The sequence below is a fragment of the Lacerta agilis genome, chromosome 10 (assembly GCF_009819535.1).
Source record: "Lacerta agilis isolate rLacAgi1 chromosome 10, rLacAgi1.pri, whole genome shotgun sequence".
NCBI classification, from domain to species: domain Eukaryota; kingdom Metazoa; phylum Chordata; class Lepidosauria; order Squamata; family Lacertidae; genus Lacerta; species Lacerta agilis.
Genome location: NC_046321.1, coordinates 11,599,123 through 11,619,722, shown reverse-complemented (window position 1 = coordinate 11,619,722; position 20,600 = coordinate 11,599,123). Strand labels below are relative to the sequence as shown.

Genomic DNA, 20,600 nt, shown 5'->3' with positions numbered 1-20,600 from the left:
ATACAGATTAATGAAGCTGGAGCTCCTCCACCTTCAAGTGAAGCATCATCACACTCGCCTAAAACTTGGGTTAGTTTGTCTAAAAGATAATGACAAGGTGTCAAGAGCTAAGGCCCCAACAGGGTGTTGCTTCGGCCGTCTTGTCAATTTTGCCCTGGCTTTTCCCAGTGCCGTCACATCGGACCCTGTTATTATTGATTTCCTGTCCCATTGCATTTTTTTGTTATTTTTTGTGTAGCGCTGATCGATTAAAAAACAACAACTTTTAAACAATTGCATGCAGATAGACATCTCAATTACCAATTGCAATAAAGTCGATTACTTTTCGGACAGCAACTTCTTGATGCTTGGGTATATTTTCCACTTTTTTAAAAAAACGAAACACCCAGAAACAGAAATGGATCTGTGACAACTCCAGAACTGCATAAATTACCTTCAAAACTCTGCATATACATCCCTAACCGTTCCCTTTTTCTCCCTCACCCTCCCTATGTGCGGTTGTGTCCTCTTTGGTGTTTATTCAACTTGTATGTATTTTTCTCCTTCCTCCATCTGGTGTCTGGTTTAATGCCAGTCTGTCTGTTACCATTTCAAGAGCAATTTAGCCATTTCAGGATTTTCTTTTTCTTTCTTTCTTTCTTTCTTTTTTTTAATTGTTGAAATAGGTGTAAAATTGAGAGCCGCCCATATGCAATATTCCCCCCACCCCCACCCCTTTCATTACGTTTGTTTGTTGCCTTTTTCTCTTTTTCTTTCTTCTCTTCCTTTCAAGCAAGTTTCTTGCCATTTACCTTTGCATTAGCATTTCCTATTGATTGGCATTTATTTTTTTATTTTTATTTTTTTATATAAAAAATCGGTGTATTATTATTATTATTGTGCTCTTTTGTTTGGCCATTCAAGAGCTAAAACAAAAGCCACCCAGCCCTACCAGGGGGACGCATTTGCATGCGGTGAGCGTTGCCCGGAGAAAAAGTAATTGCTAATGCATATTTATGTGGCACAAATTTGCCATTTGTTTATGCATAAAATTATCAATAGTGCGGGGCGGCCTAGCCGTAGAAAATGGTGACCTTTTTAGCTTAATAAATAGAAATCAGCTGTTATTGTGAAGAGATCAGCCATTTATTCTGTGTTGTGGGATGCAGCCGGGAGAAAGAAAAAAATGTAGATTGGTGCTGGCAATATCATTAAATGGAAGGCCAGTGACCCTTTTGGTATAGTCTATTATACTTTTATCTAATAGGGGATAAATGACTCAGGTTGGGAAATAGATTGCAATCTCCCCTCTCCCTCCTCTACACTGAACAGCAGCAAAACTTACTGCTACACATTTTTGGCAATTCAGATTATGGCTCCCCATTTAGACGACTACAAACTTTTATTTAACTTAGACACACATTGCAGACTAATGGGGGAAACAACACACGAAATCTCGTCCCACGAGATCTGTGTCTTTCCTTGGCAAATGGACGAGAAGCATACCATACTTTGTTGGTGAGCAAGGGGTCTTTAAGCCCCATGCAGTGTTTGAAATTAGCCAGGCGCCAGGGCGCATTTAGCACCTGTCTATCAGCCACTTGCAACCAAGTGAAGATGCCCGGGTGCCAGGATGGTGCCTGATATCTCCACCATCTGGAGGTGCATGCCTGGGGACCATTGGATCTTAACTGGTATAACACATTAATGCCACATCCTGCAGAATTCTATCCTTAATATTTTATCTGCACAATTGGAATGAATTTCAGGAACCCAAATGGTTTTTTTTTCCTGTGCAGCTGTGAATGCTATAGTTAATTGTTGTAGCTTGTCTTCACTTACCCCACCCTACTGCCATGCTCACAGTTGTGAAGAATGTTCTTATGTTATGAATGGGTCCGTGTTATCCTTAAGAAAAAGAGGTTGAATTAGGCACTGTGGGTTAAATCACAGAGCCTAGGGCTTGCCGATCAGAAGGTTGGCGGTTCGAATCTCCGCAACGGGGTGAGCTCCTGTTGCTCGGTCCCTGCTCCTGCCAGCCTAGCAGTTTGAAAGCACGTCAAAGTGCAAGTAGATAAATAGGTACCACTCTGGTGGGAAGGTAAACAGCGTTTCCGTGCGCTGCTCTGGTTTCGCCAGAAGCGGCTTAGTCATGCTGGCCACATGATGCGGAAACTGTATGCCGGCTTCCTCGGCCAATAAAGAGAGATGAGCGCCCCAACCCCAGAGTCGTCAGCGACTGGATCTAATGGTCAGGGGTCCCTTTACCTTTACCTATATGTTGACTGTGCCTGGATCAAGTGACTTTTCCTGTAGCGCAAGGTTGTCTTCTGAACTAACCAGATGTTTAACTGAGAATCAATCACAGCCAGTCTATCATTTTTGGGGGTGTGTGGATAAGACTTTAGAGTCAACTTGCCCCAAAATGGCAACTAGACATTCCGTTTTGGGGACTACAACCTTGGTTTAAGGAAACATATGGTGACAAGCTTATATGTCTGAGTTTCTAACACTGGCCCCATGAGTCCAGAGTTCCAGCACATCAGCAGGGATCCTGATTGGCCAGGATCCCCAGTTGTGTGGAGGATCCTGACACTCACACCCCATTCTCAGGTGGCAAACTGGGGGGGGGGGCTGCCATTTTAGTGGCACAGTAGCAGGGGTGGAATTGTGGCTGCTGCTAGGTTACATTCCCAGAGGAAGACTTGGAATGATGGTAGACTGTGAACTAGCGTCATCTGAAGAGGTACTCTGGGAAGGAAGGGTGCTGGTAGTCCGAGGTCTGGTGCCCTACTGGCAGCTTTTATACAGGGAGGGAAAAACCTAACTCCTTTTTCTCCACAAATGGGTGCAAAATCGCTTCATTCATTTCATGGCTCACCTGAAACATCCACCCCAAGCCTGCCAAATACAGACGAACCCAATCATAAGAGACTCAAAACACCTCCGTAATGATTGCTGTGACACACAAATACATCATCTCCGAAGCAAAGGCTCTTTCCTTCAGATCCCGTGTTTATGCGGGTTGCATCCATTAAACCATCAATCTTTATCCTGCTTAACTGGGAGTCATTTAGCAGGACTTACTTCTGAGTAGCTGTAGTTAGAATGGCGCTGTAACTGACTGAACTGATACGATTATTTGGCTAAGATTTGGGATGGCAAAATGTATACAAAATGCTCACAGATATGTTGGTGTTTTTTTGTTTTTTAGCCCTTTTCCTGCTAATGACTCCATTCCCATTACCACGCTTTGAAGACTCTGAAGAGTAGGAAAACCTACAGCTCAGTTCTATTGGGCAGGACAGCGCAAACAAACCCATTGCAAATATTGTGAAGGGTGAGCATCGCAGAGGTGTCCGATATGAAAATGCAAAAGCAGAAACTGGAAAAGGTGATTCCTCTTGAATAATTCCTATATGACCATGATTTGTGTTTTCCACTCTGATATAATGATGCATTTTTAACATTCCACTTTGAGGCACGATCCTCTGTCTTATTGGGTTGATGGTATGGAACAAACCTCTTGTTTTCTGTCACACTTGACATTTGAAGGGCAGAAGGAGCAAAAGATTATGGAACAAGACTGTTGGTGATAACTTGCCTTTGGATCCTGTCCTCCTTCCATCAAGGAGCTCCCAGCGGTGTTACATATCTGCAACACCCTTGCAATGTACGTTCACTGAGATAGGGTTGCCCTATTTCAAAAATCTCAAAAGAAACAAAAAGAGTTTTTGAGCTATTTTTGATGAAATTTGCCAAAATCTACACTTCCGAAATGGGCTGCCATACGTCCGGATTTCCCCAGACATTTCAGTGATTTCTGCCCAGATACTGTTTACGAGGCCCAAATACTGGCTGGGTCCAGGAAACTCCAGATGTATGGCAACCCTGTCAGAGAGGTTTTGCCAAGGACTCTCAGTGGGCTTTGTACCTGAGATGGACACTTGAAACCCAGTACTGAGTTTGGTTTTTGTTTATTTGAGGAACTCATCAACCACATAAGCAAAAACAACAACAAAAAACAACAACCTCTAAGCAGTGTATGTGAAACAGTTTATAGCAATTGTTGTTGTTGTTTAGTTGTTTAGTCATGTCCAACTCTTCGTGACCGCATGGACCAGAGCACGCCAGGCACTCTGTCTTCCACTGCCTTCCGCAGTTTGGTCAGACTCATGTTGGTAGCTTCGAGAACACTGTCCAACCATCTCATCCTCTGTCGTCCCCTTCTCCTTGTGCCCTCCATCTTTCACAACATCAGGGTCTTTTCCAGGGAGTCTTCTCTTCTCATGAGGTGACCAAAGTATTGGAGCCTCAACTTCAGGATCTGTCCTTCCAGTGAGCACTCAGGGCTGATTTCCTTCAGAATGGATAGGTTTGATCTTCTTGCAGTCCATGGGACTCTCAAGAGTCTCCTCCAGCACCAGAATTCAAAAGCATCAATTCTTCAGCGATCAGCCTTCTTTATGGTCCAGCTCTCACTTCCATACATTACTACTGGGAAAACCATAGCTTTAACTATACTTATTTATTATTTATTATTTGCAATATGCAAATAAGTTCAGGGGAAAAAATACAAACAAGTATCCCAAACTTGTTTACGTGCTCAGGTAGGCTTCCCAAAAAGGAATTGTTTTTTTACCAGGAGTCTGAAACAACAAAACAGATATGTCTGCTGTTGGTACACTGAATGCTAAACTCCTAACAGATGTGGAGTAAACATTGTATTGTGCAAGAGTGCAAGTTGTGCAGATCTAGGTGGTAAAGCAGACACATAAGGGACAAGGCTTGAGAGAAGTTTACTGGTTCCATACTGTTAAGAGCTTTATGTACTACTAGTAAGATTTGAAGTTGGCTCAGCACCTCTTTGAGCAGAGGTGTGATACTGTGCTGGGAACTCACTCCTGACATCAGCCATGCTGAAGCATTCGACACTAACTGCTGTTTCCAAAACAACCACAAGGGAAGCCCCACACAGAGTGTGGTGCAGTAATCCAGCCTTGACGTCACACCAGTGTCTCAGTGTTTCTCACTCTACTTTGCTGTAAAGATAGCCTGCACTGCAATGAAGAGAAATGTGTTGTGTGAATAGGCAGGGAATTTCAGAAAATAGGTGTTCCCACACTAAACGATTGGTTGCTTACAAGTGCAGAACAGACAATATATGGCACTTCTGTAACAGTTCCTGTTCTGCAGTGAGGTGATCCTTCACGTAAAGAGGGCTTTATAGACTGATGATTTGCATTTTGCCTACCCATTGTCATCCAGAGAAAGAATATTCCTCCACAGCTGAGGGGCAGCAACAAAGAACACCTTTCCATGCAAGCTTCGTGTGTTGCTAGTTTGGTACCTAGATAGGAAACGTCTCTTAGCTGATGTGAGAAGCATTCTTCTCAGCTATTTTGGGTCTGGGGTGCTTTTGGCCTTTCATGACCACAACCAACTGTTCTCTTTCTCTTTGTATACACTGGCAGTGTACCTGAGGCCTAATTCTTCTCAGATAATCCTGTACCTGATCCGTACCACCTCAGGCAGAAAGTGGGGGCCTCATCTGTCAAAATGCTATTCCACACAAGAATTCCCTTCATATATAAATCTAGCATATCTTTGAGTCGGTTTCTAGTTTAGCCTTCACCCTGACAGGCTAGTTTTCTGTAAGTAAGTTTTTTTTTAAAAAAAAATACATAAATAAATAAATAAATAAATAAATAAATAAGAAGGAACATTTGATCATGAGCCCTCATCTGTAGTCCAAGGTGGTACAGTCAAGACAGGTTTATTACCCAGTGAGGGTTAGACCTTGGACTTGGCATATGCATGGAACAGGATGAGGTGGAGCAATGGATTGTTCTACTTCAGGTGGGTGGTTGGTAAGATCATTTTTGAATGCTGACCAGTCTCTCTGCAAGTAGAAATCTCGCAGTGAACCAGAACAGACTTAGAATCATAGAATCATAGAGTTGGAAGAGACCACAAGGGCCATCCAGTCCAACCCCCTGCCAAGCAGGAATCACCATCAAAGCATTCCTGAGAAATGGCTGTCAAGCCTCTGCTTAAAGACCTCCAAAGAAGGAGAGTCCACCACACTCCTTGGTAGCAAATTCCACTGCCGAACAGCTCTCACTGTCAGGAAGTTCTTCCTAATGTTTAGGTGGAATCTTCTTTCTTGTAGTTTGAATCCATTGCTCCGTGTCCGCTTCTCTGGAGCAGCAGAAAACAACCTTTCACCCTCCTCTATATAGCATCCTTTTATATATTTGAACATGGCTATCATATCACCCCTTAACCTTCTCTTCTCCAGGCTAAACATACCCAGCTCCCTAAGCCGTTCCTCATAAGGCATTGTTTCCAGGCCTTTGACCATTTTGGTTGCCCTCCTCTGGACACGTTCCAGCTTGTCAGTATCCTTCTTGAACTGTGGTGCCCAGAACTGGACACAGTATTCCAGGTGAGGTCTGACCAGAGCGGAATATAGTGGTACTATTACTTCCCTTGATCTAGACGCCATACTCCTATTGATGCAGCCCAGAATTGCATTGGCTTTTTTAGCTGCTGCATCACACTGTTGACTCATGTCAAGTTTGTGGTCTACCTGACTTAGGCCTGACTTAGGCCTGACTTAGAACCATTTTCTTTGTAAAACATTTTTCTTCCAGTATGGGGTTGGTTTGCTTTAGTTGGGAGAACCTTTTGTAAATGGTGTACCTCCACATGCAGCCTGAAGTGGTACAGTCCGCTCCACCTCAGGACTCTACCACTTCATTCTGTTGCATTTCAGACCAAGCCTTATGCACAGCTCATAAAGGAGAACTCCCATTTTAAAATTATATAATCCAAAGTGTTCAGCTTGTGGTCTGAAGGACACTGTGCCCCCATTTTATTGACAATCACAGAGTGGTATTTTACATCAGTATATATTTGAATATATCATCTTATATAAAAGGTTTCTTTTTATTTCCAGCAGCTCTCTGATTCACCTTTGACTCCTAACTGCAATTAATCAGCCTTCACTTCTAAGTGAGTTTATCAAACAAGAAATCACTTTTCACCCATCAGCGGGGGTCACGTATCTAGACAGCAAAATGCATACTTTATAGGGAGGATAAAGTATTTCTGCCAGTTGCTAAACTATTTCTGAATAATTAAGGGTCACAGAGTAATGGCTCACTTTGAGTTTGACTTTAAGGCCTTTGGTGCGACAGAGGTTGCCAGCCGTTGGGAAAGAACCACTTCTTACTTTTCAGTATTTTGACTGCCTAAAAACCAAATGTTGTTCCTTAGAACTTGGAACTTCCAACTCCTTGCTTTCTATGGGTGAGTGGGGATAATAGCCAAAATCTATTTATAAATGAACTAATGGATGCTGAGTTTTATCAGTTATTTTTAACATTTATTTTAGGAGGCCAGTGGTAAATGTTAAAAATACTTAATATTATGAGGTTTGGCTTTAACATTTACAGTACATCTATGACATGGAACATATCTGTTAGCTGTGGACGAGGACAAGATTTACAGTACAATCCTAGGCATGTCATAGATTGCATCCTTATTCTGTTCAGTCGTGTCCGACTCATCGTGACCCCATGGACCAGAGCACGCCTGGCACCCCTATCCTCCACTGCCTCCCGCAGTTTGGCCAAACTCATGCCAGTTGCTTCGAGAACACTGTCCAACCATCTCATCCTCTTCTCTTCTCTTCTCTTCTCTTCTCTTCTCATGAGGTGGCCAAAGTATTGCAGCCTCAGCTTCAGGATCTGTCCTTCCAGTGAGCACTCAGGGCTGATTTCTTTAAGGATGGATAAGTTTGATCTTTTTGCAGTCCATGAGACTCTCAAGAGTCTCCTCCAGCACCATATTTCAAAAGCATCATGGAGTTTTCTTGGCAGGGATACTGGAGTGGCTTGCCAGTTCCTTCTCCAGGTAGATCACATTTAGTCTAAACTCTCCGCTATGACCTGTCCATCTTGGGTGGCCCTACATGGCATAGCTCATAGCTTACCTGAGTTATTCAAGCCCCTTTGCCATGACAAGGCAGTGATCCATGAAGGAGGCAGTCTTATTAAAAGCACCAAATAGCATCATAATTTCTCCCCTTGATCTCTTAAATGCTTGGAGGAGGATGCTTCCTAGTGCACGAAGAAAGCCAAGGCATTATAGAAAACAGAGCATCAGAACTTCATTGGGCTCTCTGATGATCACACTACCTGCTGGCACAATTCCCGTGTTGGGAAGGGTAGGCACCGTAAATGATGGTAAATGTCAACATTTGCTAAATTGATGACATTTACTGTAAGAAAGGGAGAGGGAAGAAGGAAGTTTTCTGAAACGTGTTGAGCAACAACCTTCACAACGTGAAAGCTAACAAACCCAGATGATTTTATTTTGTAATTGTCTGAAGATTCAGAATAGTATTGGTGAATGTTAAAATTCGCCTACGTTTGACTCCTTGGTATATGTCTGAAAAACAGGGAAATGCAGAAATAAATGCTGATGAACACATTTAGGAGTTAGTCAGCATTCGCAGGTGCGTCTGCAAGGTTTTGGACATTTTGAAAATTTGTCTGGGGTTGTCAGAATTCAAGGATAAAGTGGAGGCAGGACATGATGCTATCAAGTGTAGGGGCACTACTGTCTGATTTGGGGTAGATTGCCAGTTTCTGGGGCAGCAATATCAAAAGCAACACGATGACCAGAAGCAAATACGATATGAATTTGAAAAACTTTATGGACTGTTTCAAAACATCAAAACTAACAAACTAAAGTCTCTGAAAGTCCTTAAATGAATCACGATGCCAGACTTTGCTCGGCGGAGCTTGCTTGGGGAGCTTGCTCGCATTGTGGTTTATTATATTTGTAGGCATGTAGGTGTTTTGCCTGCTATGGGGTGCTGGCAGTGCTGCGCATTGCTATTAGTAATTCTATCTGGGCATTTTGTGGGGCCTGCTACAGTTTCTTAGATTTCCAAATGCATTCCCAGATGATTGGATACCCTTGGAGTAAGGAGTAAGCATTCCACATGAGACCTGTGGAGCAGAAATGAATTTTCTGCTTGCAACCAAATATGTATACAGAGTTAGCTTACCATTGATTGGCGATTTTGAGTGATGGATATTTGAAGAATTCAGTTTCCGTGTACATTGGACGCTCGGGTTGCGAACGTGATCCGTGCAGGAGGCACGTTCACAACCCGCAGCGTTTGCAACCCACAGTGCTGTGTCTGCGCATGTGCAGGTCATGATTTGGCGCTTCTGCACATGTGCAAGCGCTGAAACCCAGAATTAACCCGTTCCAGTACTTTCAGGTTCGCCGCAGTGCGCAACCCGAAAACGTGCAACCTGAAGCATCTGTAACCCGAGGTATGACTGTATTCCAAAGAGAACTTACTAGAGGAGCACCTCCTAGGATGAATATATGGATCAAACATAATTATCCTTTAGATTTCACACTTCTTCAAAATTTGTGATATAGCGCTTAGCTCAAAAAACCTACGAAGTGTCTTAAAATGTACATGATAAGCTAAAATGCGTGCACAAATATGTATGTTTTGATAAAATACATTTGAATGTATAGTTAAATATGAATTCTGCTGCACATTGGGTTAATGTGGATATGGGATGAAACAGATTGATGAGTGAATATGTGCAAAATTGATATTCCTGCATCACAGGAGGTTGAATTTAGATGACCCTTGTTCACCCCTAGCCACCACCAGCTAGAACAGGCACGTCCAACAGGTAGATTGTGATCTACTGGTAGATCACTGGGCATCTGTGGTAGATCACTGGCTCCCCACAAAGAAGCTCAACAACTATGGCTCCCCCCAAAAAAGCTCAATATTTTTGCCCTGTACCTCCAAAAACTGGGGCTTTCCTTCTCCCTAAAAAAAAAAAAGCTGAACAACTTTGATCTGAATGCCTAAAAAACGGGCCTTCCTCCTCCCCCAAAAAGCTGAACAACTTTGACCTGAACTCCAAAAAAGGGGGTAGATCACTGACAGTTTTTAACTCTGTAAGTAGATCGCAGTCTCTTGGGAGTTGGCCACCCCTGAGCTAGAATAACCAATGTCAGGTTTGATGGCTGAGTGGTCTAAAACAATATTCAGGTGTCTTTGTATGCTGGAAGTCCCATACTGTGCAATATATTTAGGAGCAAAACAAAAAAACAAAAAAACAAAAAACCCAGTGTTGCTATGCCCTATAGTGAACTAAATGTGCTTGCAGGGAAGAATCATGGGAAAACAAAACAGATCTTAGCTCCAGGCTTTTTCATGGTTATTTGTGGACAAGTTGGGGTAGGGGGAGCAAAAATGGTCATTGGAAAAATTATGAAAAATTCTTTGATGGTCCTTTAAAGTCACTCAGCTGAGAGCGAGTTCCCAAATTGCAGAACATGTAAAGCATCAACTGCTTAATCCCGCGGCTGCTGTTGGGAGCAAGAAGACATCAGCATAAATATGTATATTTTAACTAAAAGCAGCCAAAGAGTAGAATGATGCAGACGATCTGAGTGCATGGAACACCAAGAGAGTGAGGAAGCAGCTATTTTAGCTAATGTAATGTAATGTAATAGAAGACCCAAACTGCCACAGCAGAACTTGCTGCATAATTAGATTGTAAATCTTCTCAGCTGAGGAACTTTTGCCCGGGGTCAAGTTGTCGAAGTAATAATCCATTCTACATAAATTAGAAGATTCGAGCTGCTTGGCCACATTGTTACCGTTCCTTTTGTTTTCTTCTTTGTACCACAGGCCCCCCTCCCCCAAATGTAATATTTTATGTGATCTCTGGGACAATAAGAGACACCCCCCCCCAATGATCAGCAAATTTTGGGAATATCTATTTAAATGCGAATTGCCCATAATTTCTCGATTGACCCTGTTAAAAAGGCTTCCAAGAAGCTCAGTTGTGATTAGGTGGAAGTCAATGAGGCTAAGAGAAATGGACGTGGCAAGTCAAAAAGACATATTGCACCTGGCATGGGAAGAAGATGGAGGAAAAGGCCAAGGTGTTTTAAGAGCTGTGATGGCTGGTGCCCATTGGAACTGGTAGGGTGGAGGACAGGGAGGCCACCAGTAGGTGGCGCCAGAGCCAGTCACAGGGTCAACTAATTCTAGTTTTGTCCTCCACCTGTCATAGAATCATAGAATAATAGAGTTGGAAGAGACCACAAGGGTCATCCAGTCCAACCCCCTGCCAAACAGGAAACACCATCAAAGCATTCCTGACAGATGGCTGTCAAGCCTCCGCTTAAAGACCTCCAAAGAAGGAGACTCCACCACACTCCTTGGCAGCAAATTCCACTGTCGAACAGCTCTTACTGTCAGGAAGTTCTTCTTTCTTGTAGTTTGAATCCATTGCCCCATGTCCGCTTCTCTGGAGCAGCAGAAAACAACCTTTCTCCCTCCTCTATATGACATCCCTTTATATATTTGAACATGGCTATCATATCACCCCTTAACCTTCTCTTCTCCAGGCTAAACATACCCAGCTCCCTAAGCCGTTCCTCATAAGGCATCCTTCCTTGTGAACTTAGATTCACAAAATGTTTAGGGATAGGCGTCCCCCTGCACCCCCCCCCAGAAAAAAGCACTGGCTGGATGCAGAGGAGTTGGTAGGATGTAGAGGGGATTGGTGGTGGGGTGACGATGAGAGGTCAGAGGGAGAAGACTGGGAGGAGGAGGAGGAGGAGGAGGAGGAGGAGGAGGAGGAGGAGGAGGAGGAGGAGGAGGTGTTGGAGGCTGAAGAGGCAACAGGGTTTAGTGAGCAGGAAGAGGCTGTGGCAGAGAGCAGTCCAGATTCAGAGGAAGGAGAAGAAGAGGGCCAGGAGACAGAGATGAGGCAGGCAGCTGAAGAAGCCAAGGAGTCTCCCCCTCCTGCTGTGACCAGCTCCCCTCATCCTTGGTCTCCCAGAACACAGGGAGAAATGAGAAGGATAGGGCAATGAGTAAAAAGAAAGCAGAGCCTTAAGCTGCTGGTGAAGGAGCCTTACAGAGCGGTGGGAAGGCAGGAACCTTCAATCCTCGTGACTGCCTCATTGTGGCAAGACCTACAGGGAAGACTTGCTGTGACCACTAGGCCTGCACTGTTTGGTTTCTTTGAATAAGAGTTAATTTCACTGACACCAGTTTTATTGCTGACCTGCACATGACAGTTGGCAAGCTCTGTGAGTGTGCATGTGTATGTAATCGCGCCTTTCTCTGTATGTGATTGCTTCTTTACCCCTGTGTGAGTGCAAAATCACTGCTCTCTCTCTCTCTCTCTCTCTCTCTCTCTCTCTCTCTCTCTCTCTCTCTGCCCCTTTCCTTCCATGGCTAAGATTTGCAGACTGAGATTGGTAAGGCAGTGCCCAGATGCACTAATGGACCAACCTTCTCTGTTCAAGAGGATCTCAAAAATAGCAAAGTCCTATTCACAGTTAGGGGGTTCTGCGGAACCACGGGGCAATGCAGCAGGGCACGAGCCTATAGTTTCCCCTCTAGATATGGGGGGCAAGGCCAGTGGAACTGCACAACTGCCCCCATCAGCCCGGTCCCCAGTAGCCAGACATTGGATTGAGGAAATTGGCCAAGTCTGTCAATTACAATTCTGCTCTTTTTCTCATTTTTTCCAGCTCTACACATTTTTGCTTTTTCTCTTAATAAACACATCTTTGTCTGCAATTCTGCCAAGTCAACACCTTCTTGCAAGCAGTTTCCACTAATATCTGAAGAAGTGTGCATGCACACGAAAGCTTATACCAGAACAAACTTAGTTGGTCTATAAAGTGCTACTAGACAATTTTTTATTTTTATTTTATTTTTTATTTCGACTGCATCGGACCAACACGGCTAATATGCTTTCACATTTCTATGCAAACTTTCCCCTAATATGTACTTATATATATATATTTGGCTAGAGAATGATCTTGAAAAATTTGGGCAAATGTGTATTTTTGTTTTAGTTCTTCTTCTTTTTATTGTAACATAGTAATAATGGTCATTATGTTACAATGAAAAAGGAAGTACTGGAACAAAAAATCACCCCAATGGTGCAGTTGCAGGGCACCTTACAATGTAACAGGAAAGCAAGCAAAAAAAAAAGAGAGAGAGAGAGAAAGAAATGGTAACAAACCAAGGCTTCCATATATCCTGAACTGTGATGGATGGTGAATGTTGGGCACCTAGGTCCGAAACATAAGAAATAAACTCCCAACGGATGACATTCTGGCCTTCCATCCCTATGGAAACATGCACTTTATGTCTTACTGTTGCTATTTTCTGCAACTGCTAAAGTTCTTATACCATGAAGACAAATGTACATTTTTTCAAGGTTTCCCATTTCTGGACTATTGAAGCCCTAGCTGCAGCCAACATTCACGAAAAAGTTCTTTAGAGTGAAAAGCTTTTCATGTGATCAGTACACATATTTAGCAATGGCAGTTATGGGGAGGCCTAAAGAAGTGATTTAATTATTTCAGATATTTCTTGAGACCAGAATGATGAAAGAAGCGTGGGTTTTGAAGGGCAGCTGGGTTTTGGTTTGCAAATTGTTGTTGGAAGGGCAAACCGGGTAGGTTTGTGTTAAAGCGCGACCCAAACCAAATCTAACCTGCATCCTTACCTACACATAATTAAGCATAAAGGGGACTTGGAAGAACCAGGCATCCTTGGTAGCGGAAAATAACAATCTGAGAAAAGAAGGGAGGGGCGGTCAGAGGGGGAGGAAAGAATCCTAAGGAGAAAATTAAGATCTTCTTTCCCCAATTCAAAACAACCTGCTCTCATTACCACGTTTGTAACTTTAATTACAATCTCCCTATTCAGTGTTGAGGTTCCTTTCACCTTTTAAACTGCTCTGTGTTATTACTCAACAGCAAAGGAACATTGCCTTTTGTGCAGGAACTCCAAAAATAAAAAAAGAAATCAAGACCTCAAGACTGCTTGTGAGGCAGAAATAATCCTACCATTATTTCTGGTGTAAAAGGTTCGTGAATTGCATCATTTGCCTAGAAGCTCTTTTCCAACCTAATAACTCCCTGGCATAATGACCTAAAAGGGTTTTTTGAGAAATACACACACACACACACACACACACACACACACTTTGGCCCATATTACTGTACGGTGGGAGGGGAGCCCTTTAACATCCTGACTGGCTGGGGGATAACCACTAAGTTAAGCTATAGCTGCTTACTTGGAAAAATCACAAATGTTCTTATTCTCTTAAGTCAGAAAAGTAAAATATCAAAGTAATCCAAGACAGTGAGAGACCAAAAATATCTTATTGCTATAATGACCTCGGTGATGGTCATTTAACTAGCTTTTTAATCCCTTTGAGGAAAGCTTTCTTCCTTGGGGGAAAAAGAAATCCTCTTCTTTAACCTGCCTTGGGCAAAAATCATCCATACCAAACTAAAAATATAGCAGAACTATAAATCCTCACTTAAACTTAAGCACCCTTCATTGCAGAGAATTGGAAGAAGAAAATGATGGTGTTGTGGATGATGAGCAGGTCTGGACTTTCAAAGGCTTTCATGGCTTGGGCAGAAGCGGCACTCTGCAGTAGGGTAGAGCTGTTACGCTACATTTTATAATAATAATAATAATATTAATAATAATAAATTTTATTTATACCCCGCCCTTCCCAGCCAAAAACCGGGCTCAGGACGGCTAACACTAATTAAAATCACAGCAAAAACATAAAAACAATCAATTTAAAATACAGATTAAAATACAAATTTAAAAATTCAAAATTAAAACTGCAGTCTCATTTCCAAATAGCCCACCAATAAAAGAATGAAGCATAACTATCAAACAGAAACCAACCCAAAGGCCAGGTCCATCTTGCAGGCCCTGCGGAAAGATGCCAAATCCCGCAGGGCCCTGGTCTCTTGTGATAGACTGTTCCACCAAGTCAGGGCCAATACTGAGAATGCCCTGGCCCTTGTTGAGGCTAACCTAGCATCTTTGTTGCTTGGGACCTCCAAAAGATTATTATTTGAGGACCTTAAGGTCCTACACAGGACATATCAGGAGAGGCAGTCCCTTTAGAAAAGATCTTCCTTAAAGGCACTTAAATGGACAGCTCTGGGCCTCGGCTGTGGTCTGCAACCAAATGTTGTGCATCTTTGAGAAGCCACCACTCCTTAGTGGTGTCTTCTATGATTATTATATATATATATATTTGAAGGTAGAAGAGCGGGTTGGACCACTTTGGATTGCAGGTGCAGTGTTTTAATTACCCTACTTTTTGTATGTACAGGTGAAACTCGAAAAATTAGAATATTGTGGAAAGGTTCATTTCTTCCAGCAATTCAACTTAAAAGGTGAAACTAATATATGAGATAGACTCATGACATGCAAAGCGAGGTATGTCAAGCCTTTGTTTGTTATAATTGTGATGATTATGGCGTACAGCTAATGAGAACTCCAAATTAACCATTTCAACTTTGGGGTTTTCATCAGCTGTACGCCATAATCATCACAATTATAACAAACAAAGGCTTGACGTATCTCGCTTTGCATGTCACGAGTCTATCTCTTATATTAAACTCCAGTAGCTAATGAAAACAATTGCTTACATAAATGGACTTTTCCACGATATTCTAATTTTTCGAGTTTCACCTGTGTATATATAAAAATAAATAAATAAATAACCCATAAAAATAAATCCCAACACATCAGGAAGAAATGTTGGAGCCCAGGCCACTCCCCAATGTGCTAGTTTTTCCAATTTGCTCCCAAGTCTCCTATGGGGATCAAACCTGCAACCTTGGCGTTATCAGCACCACGCTCTAACCAACTGAGCTATCCAGGCCAATGTAGGAGTGCATTCAAATGAGACTCCTCCCACCCGCACCTTGGAGTGGCACCATCCATCCATGCTCTCACCAGAGGCCTCCATTGCCTCATTCTCTGCTCCAGGGTGATGCAAGTAGACCTCACTGTGGAGTTACCTTCATCTCCTCCATAGGTTCCTTTGACTGCTGCTTTGAGTAGGAAAATGTTGACTCCTCAATCGCTTGCCCAAAGGATGGTCCCAATCCAAACCCACTCCCTAGCAGTCACATCCCCCCCTTCACTTCCCTTAGACAGGATTACATTCAAGGTATCTCTGTTCTATTAGCCATGGTTGTCTCTCCCATCAAAGCCCACCGGGCTCTTTTCAGGGGCCTCTCCAAACAATGAGTGCAGTGAGGCTGTTCTGTCTAATTACTCCAAGACAGGGATGCTAAAGAGGAATTAATGACAGTTGACAAGTGCAATTAATAATTATAGCAGAGCCGCGAGTCATGCAGCAGGCAGATGACAATAACAGGGTAACTGTACATGACAGCTCTTCAAATGCCTCTCTTCCCCTCCTTTCTCCCCTTCCTCCCTTTTCTCCCCTTTAATGTGAATTGAGGTCCAGAAGAAATACTGACAGCAGGGTGTGGTGCATGCAGTAGATGTAAGGCAGCCACCCCCAAAGTCCCCAGTCCCTCCCACCCCAGAGATGACGGCCCCCCATCACACTGGCCAGGAAGTCACTCTTTTTGTACATGTTCTCACTAGTTCTTGCTATCAGGTGTTGTGTGTGTGTGTGTGTTTTCCCAAGGCTGCTTAAAATTCATCTGGGAAGGCTGGAAGGAGGAAGGGGACAAGCAAAGGCAGCAGCGGCAGAGCCAGAGTTGAAGTGGCATTTCCATATCAAAGGCCAGGCGGTTGGCTGGGAATGGTAATTAAAGTACCCAGATTTCATCTCCTTGGTCAGCTCATGAAAGAGGAGATGGGGAGGATGGATGCAGAGAGAAATTAGAGAGAAGCCCCCCCCCCCATTTCTTCTTCCCTTTAGTCTCCAATATTGCGAGATAAAGGTAACCTGCCACTTCAGTTTTGAGGTCTATGTATATGTATTTCCCCCCTTAAATGCATTTATTGATATGTTAATTTCTACACAGAGGAATACTGTTTGTTCAGGTACGCATCTATGACTTCTCATGTTGATCTCTGAGATCATAGAATTAAAAAGTTGGAAGAGACCCAGGCCCAGGTTAGAGTTTAGTACTGCCCAGACCTTGAACGCTGGCTCTCTCAGATGTGGAGTGAAGGGAGCTGGACCCTCCAGCTGATCTCCATGTTATTATTTTTATTCTTTATTGAATTTATATACCGCCCTATACCCAGTGCTGTCAAGTATCCCGTTTCCCCCGGGATTCTCCCTTATTTCAAGCAGTTTCCCACTGCTCTCCCTTATTTTTTATTTCCCTTAAATTTCCCGTTTTTAATGGAAGCAGCTCTTCCCCTGCTGGCCAGGGACTGGGTGGGAAGACCTCGCCTACTTGGAGAGAAAAGCCTCAGCCCTCAAAACAAGTGGGAGCCGTTTCCCGTGCTTACAGGGGGGTGTATTCCTCCCCCTGTATCTGCATCAGCCCCTATCCATTGCCACCAAGCCCCTCAGCCGGCCAATAGGGTTAGCTGGCGGGCGGAGCCTGGCTGCCTTTGAGCAGCTGCTGCTTCCTGTCCTGTTTTGATGGGATCAAACAAGAAGACGATGGGGCTCCATCGCGTGGAGCACATGGCTGCCCTCTTTGCTCCGCTCCGAGCCTGAGCCCGCTTGGAGTTTACATTGCTGCTCCACCCACTTTTGCTTCTGGCTCCGCTCACCACTGACATGTGACTGTCCCCGGGATAGGTGAGACTGCTGATCCCTTATTTTCAAATCCGAAACTTGACAGCTATGCCCAGGGGTTTCATGTTGCCAGTGATGTGGAGGAGCCATCAGACTGGATGTCCTCCACACCAGTGCACAGGTTTCTGACCTGCTTTCAGAGCCCCCTCATCTCCCCCAGGGCCACGGGAGCAGAGTTGATGGTGACCTAGGTAAGAAACTCCCTTCCTGCGGCTGCCACAAGCTGGTATTCAGAAGCATTGCTACCTCGGACAGTGGAGTCAGAGCTTAGCCATTCAGGGTAGTTGCCATTGATAGCCCTCTGTGCCGAGAATTAATCTGGTCCTCTTTTAAAACCATCTAGACTGGTGGCCATCACTGTCTCCTATGTGAACGAGCCAAACTGCTGTGTTAGCAGCACCAAAGTGACCTCCCTGGGGCACAAGCCTGGGCAATATGTATGGAAGTCCTGGGCTGCCCAGGCGACAAGACCACCCCCCCTCCAACATCAGCTTCACTGATCCAAAGGAATGTGGTCCAAAGGAAAGCAGAGCAAGACATTTGGCCCCAGCAGGGCTGCAGGAGTTGCCAGAAGGAGGTTTACAAGGCATCATTCAACCGTCTTAGGGACTCCAGTCCAGATTGTGTAAGGTTTACTCCAGGCTTCCTCAACCTCGGCCCTCCAGATGTTTTTGGCCTACAACTCCCATGATCCCTAGCTAGCAGGACCAGTGGTCAAAACATCTGGAGGGCCGAGGTTGAGGAAGCCTGGTTTACTCTTTAGTCTTTTTTTCCTCCAGCAGAGGTTTAGGATCAGAGTTTTCCTTCTCCTAGATGGGTAACCTTCCCAGGTTGACAAGCCCTATCTGTTCTAAACAGCATGTGCAGAACCCACCTTCTTGACCATTGGACCCACTATTGGTCTTGTCCGTTTATTACAAAAGAAGTGAAATGCTGCATATACAGCATTTGTAATTTAGCTTGGTACTTTTAACTTAGTACTTCAAACTTTTCCCCCTCCTTCTTTCCTCCCCACATTCATATTGGCAGTCAACCATATGGGTTTTGGCCCACTCCTTTTTAATAAACAAAACTGCAATCAGGAAGCTGGCTAGATCAAATAGGATCCGGTGGGTCAGGGATGCTGATCGCAGGGTCTGGGTTGTTTCATGTGGGGAGAGGTGGTCATTGAAGAACTGGGGTCCTGAGCCACATGAGGCTTTGTAGGTCAAAACTAGTACTTTGTACTGATCTTAGAAACTTCATTGGCAGCCAGCACAGTCATGCCAGAAATGGTGTTATTAGCCTGAACCAGCAGGGCTCTCCTTGGAGAGCCAGTGTGGTGTAGTGGTTAAGAGCGGTAGACTCATAATCTGGTGAACCGGGTTCACGTCCCTGCTCCTCCACATGCAGCTCCTGGGTGACCTTGGGCTAGTCACACTTCTTTGAAGTTTCTCAGCCCCACTCACCTCACAGAGTGTTTGTTGTGGGGGAGGAAGGGAAAGGAGAATGTTAGCCGCTTTGAGACTCCTTCGGGTAGTGAAAAGAGGGATATCAAATCCAAACTACTCTTCTTCTTCTTCTTCTTCTTCTTCTTCTTCTTCTTCTTCTTCTTCTTCTTCTTCTTCTTCTGTAAGTTGCCACAGGCAGAGGTGATCCATGACATTTAGTTGCTTGAGGTGCAGTAGTAACACCCCTCGCCAAAGTCAAGATACATAGTAGCCAAGGTTGGTCAAGTTATTTTGTCACCTGAGGCAGCAAAGCCCACAAGCGCCTTTCCCTGGAAGCAAAACTGCTTGCTGCTCATTCATGACACTCCAGATCAGCTGCCTGAGGGGGGGGCTGCCTCACTCTGCCTAATGGTAGGGCTGCCTTGCTTATGGGACACCTTATGTTCTTAATTTGGGCATGCAGTGATTATATCAGGCGGGAAAAATGGGAGATAAATTGCCATATCATTTACGTGTGCCTGACCATCTACGAATGATGCCCATTGTGTCATTGTTTAAAAGCATTTGATATAATTTCAGCTTCCTGGAACATTTCCCACCTCCGCCCAAGTTTTATTTTGCATTTGGTTTGGAGATTAATTTAGATCAATATCAGGGATTGACCACCTCGCCCCTTGCCTACAAGATGCGCAGACTTGCAGAATCTCTTCTCTTTTCATCTTCCAGACTTCTTTCTTCCTCTCTTTAAGTCTCTCTCTCTCTCTCTCTCTCTCTCTCTCTCTCTCTCTCTCTCTCTCTCTCTCTCTCTGTCTCTGTCTATCTCTTAAGCTCAAATGCATCAATTTATACCTGGATGTGTGTGTTTAAAAAATAATAATACTTTGCTACGGGGGCTCTGAAACGAATAAAAATGTGATCTTCAATGTGGCCATTGTGCTTCCCTCATTTGTCTCTCTCCCCCCCCCCCCCCCGGTATCGATTTATCAGCGGAGAGAAATTACTCGCTAGAAGAGTGGATGCCAGTCGGAATGACATTTACTTCATCGTAGAGGGAGGCTCTACGGCGGGTTTCCATGTAACCCAGATATTGGAGCTGTAAAAGGCCTTGTAACAAGGTTTAGTGCTATGATTTGATCGTGTGGTGCACCTTCGCTGTCATAATAACAGCCACTCAGCTGGAGTCAAGGCCCTTCGGTTATGGCCAACTTTTTTTCCCCTGTCTTGCACTCCCCACATCCTGCTTTTTACACAGACAAATGAACTAGTTTTACTTCCACTCTCTGTTTTCTCTCTCCACCCCACCACCAAAATTTCTGGAACAAAAGCAGGATCACAGAAGTCTGTAACATACAAGGATTTGGGCTTTCATGTCATCGAATTAATTTTTTCTTTTTTAAAAAAAGAAAGAAAGAGAAGAGAGAGAGAAAGGCAAAATGCACCCTTATTAATCATTTGAGCTTCTTTATATCTCCCCTTTTTCTAGTGAAATAACTCTTATGATTTTAATTCACCAAAGCGAATCTTCTTCACCAGTGATTGTAAG

The 20,600-nt window shown here is 43.9% G+C and overlaps 1 protein-coding gene across 1 annotated transcript in view; it reads left to right on the top strand.

The window, feature by feature from the left end:
• Window positions 1–3,274: 3,274 nt before the first annotated feature.
• SOX5 (SRY-box transcription factor 5) overlaps window positions 3,275–20,600 on the top strand; it is a 580,304-nt gene continuing 562,978 nt past the window's right edge. The window contains exon 1 of the mRNA XM_033161787.1: window positions 3,275–3,373. The gene's annotated coding sequence lies outside the window, so the exon portion shown is untranslated. The remainder of the gene's footprint in view (window positions 3,374–20,600) is intronic.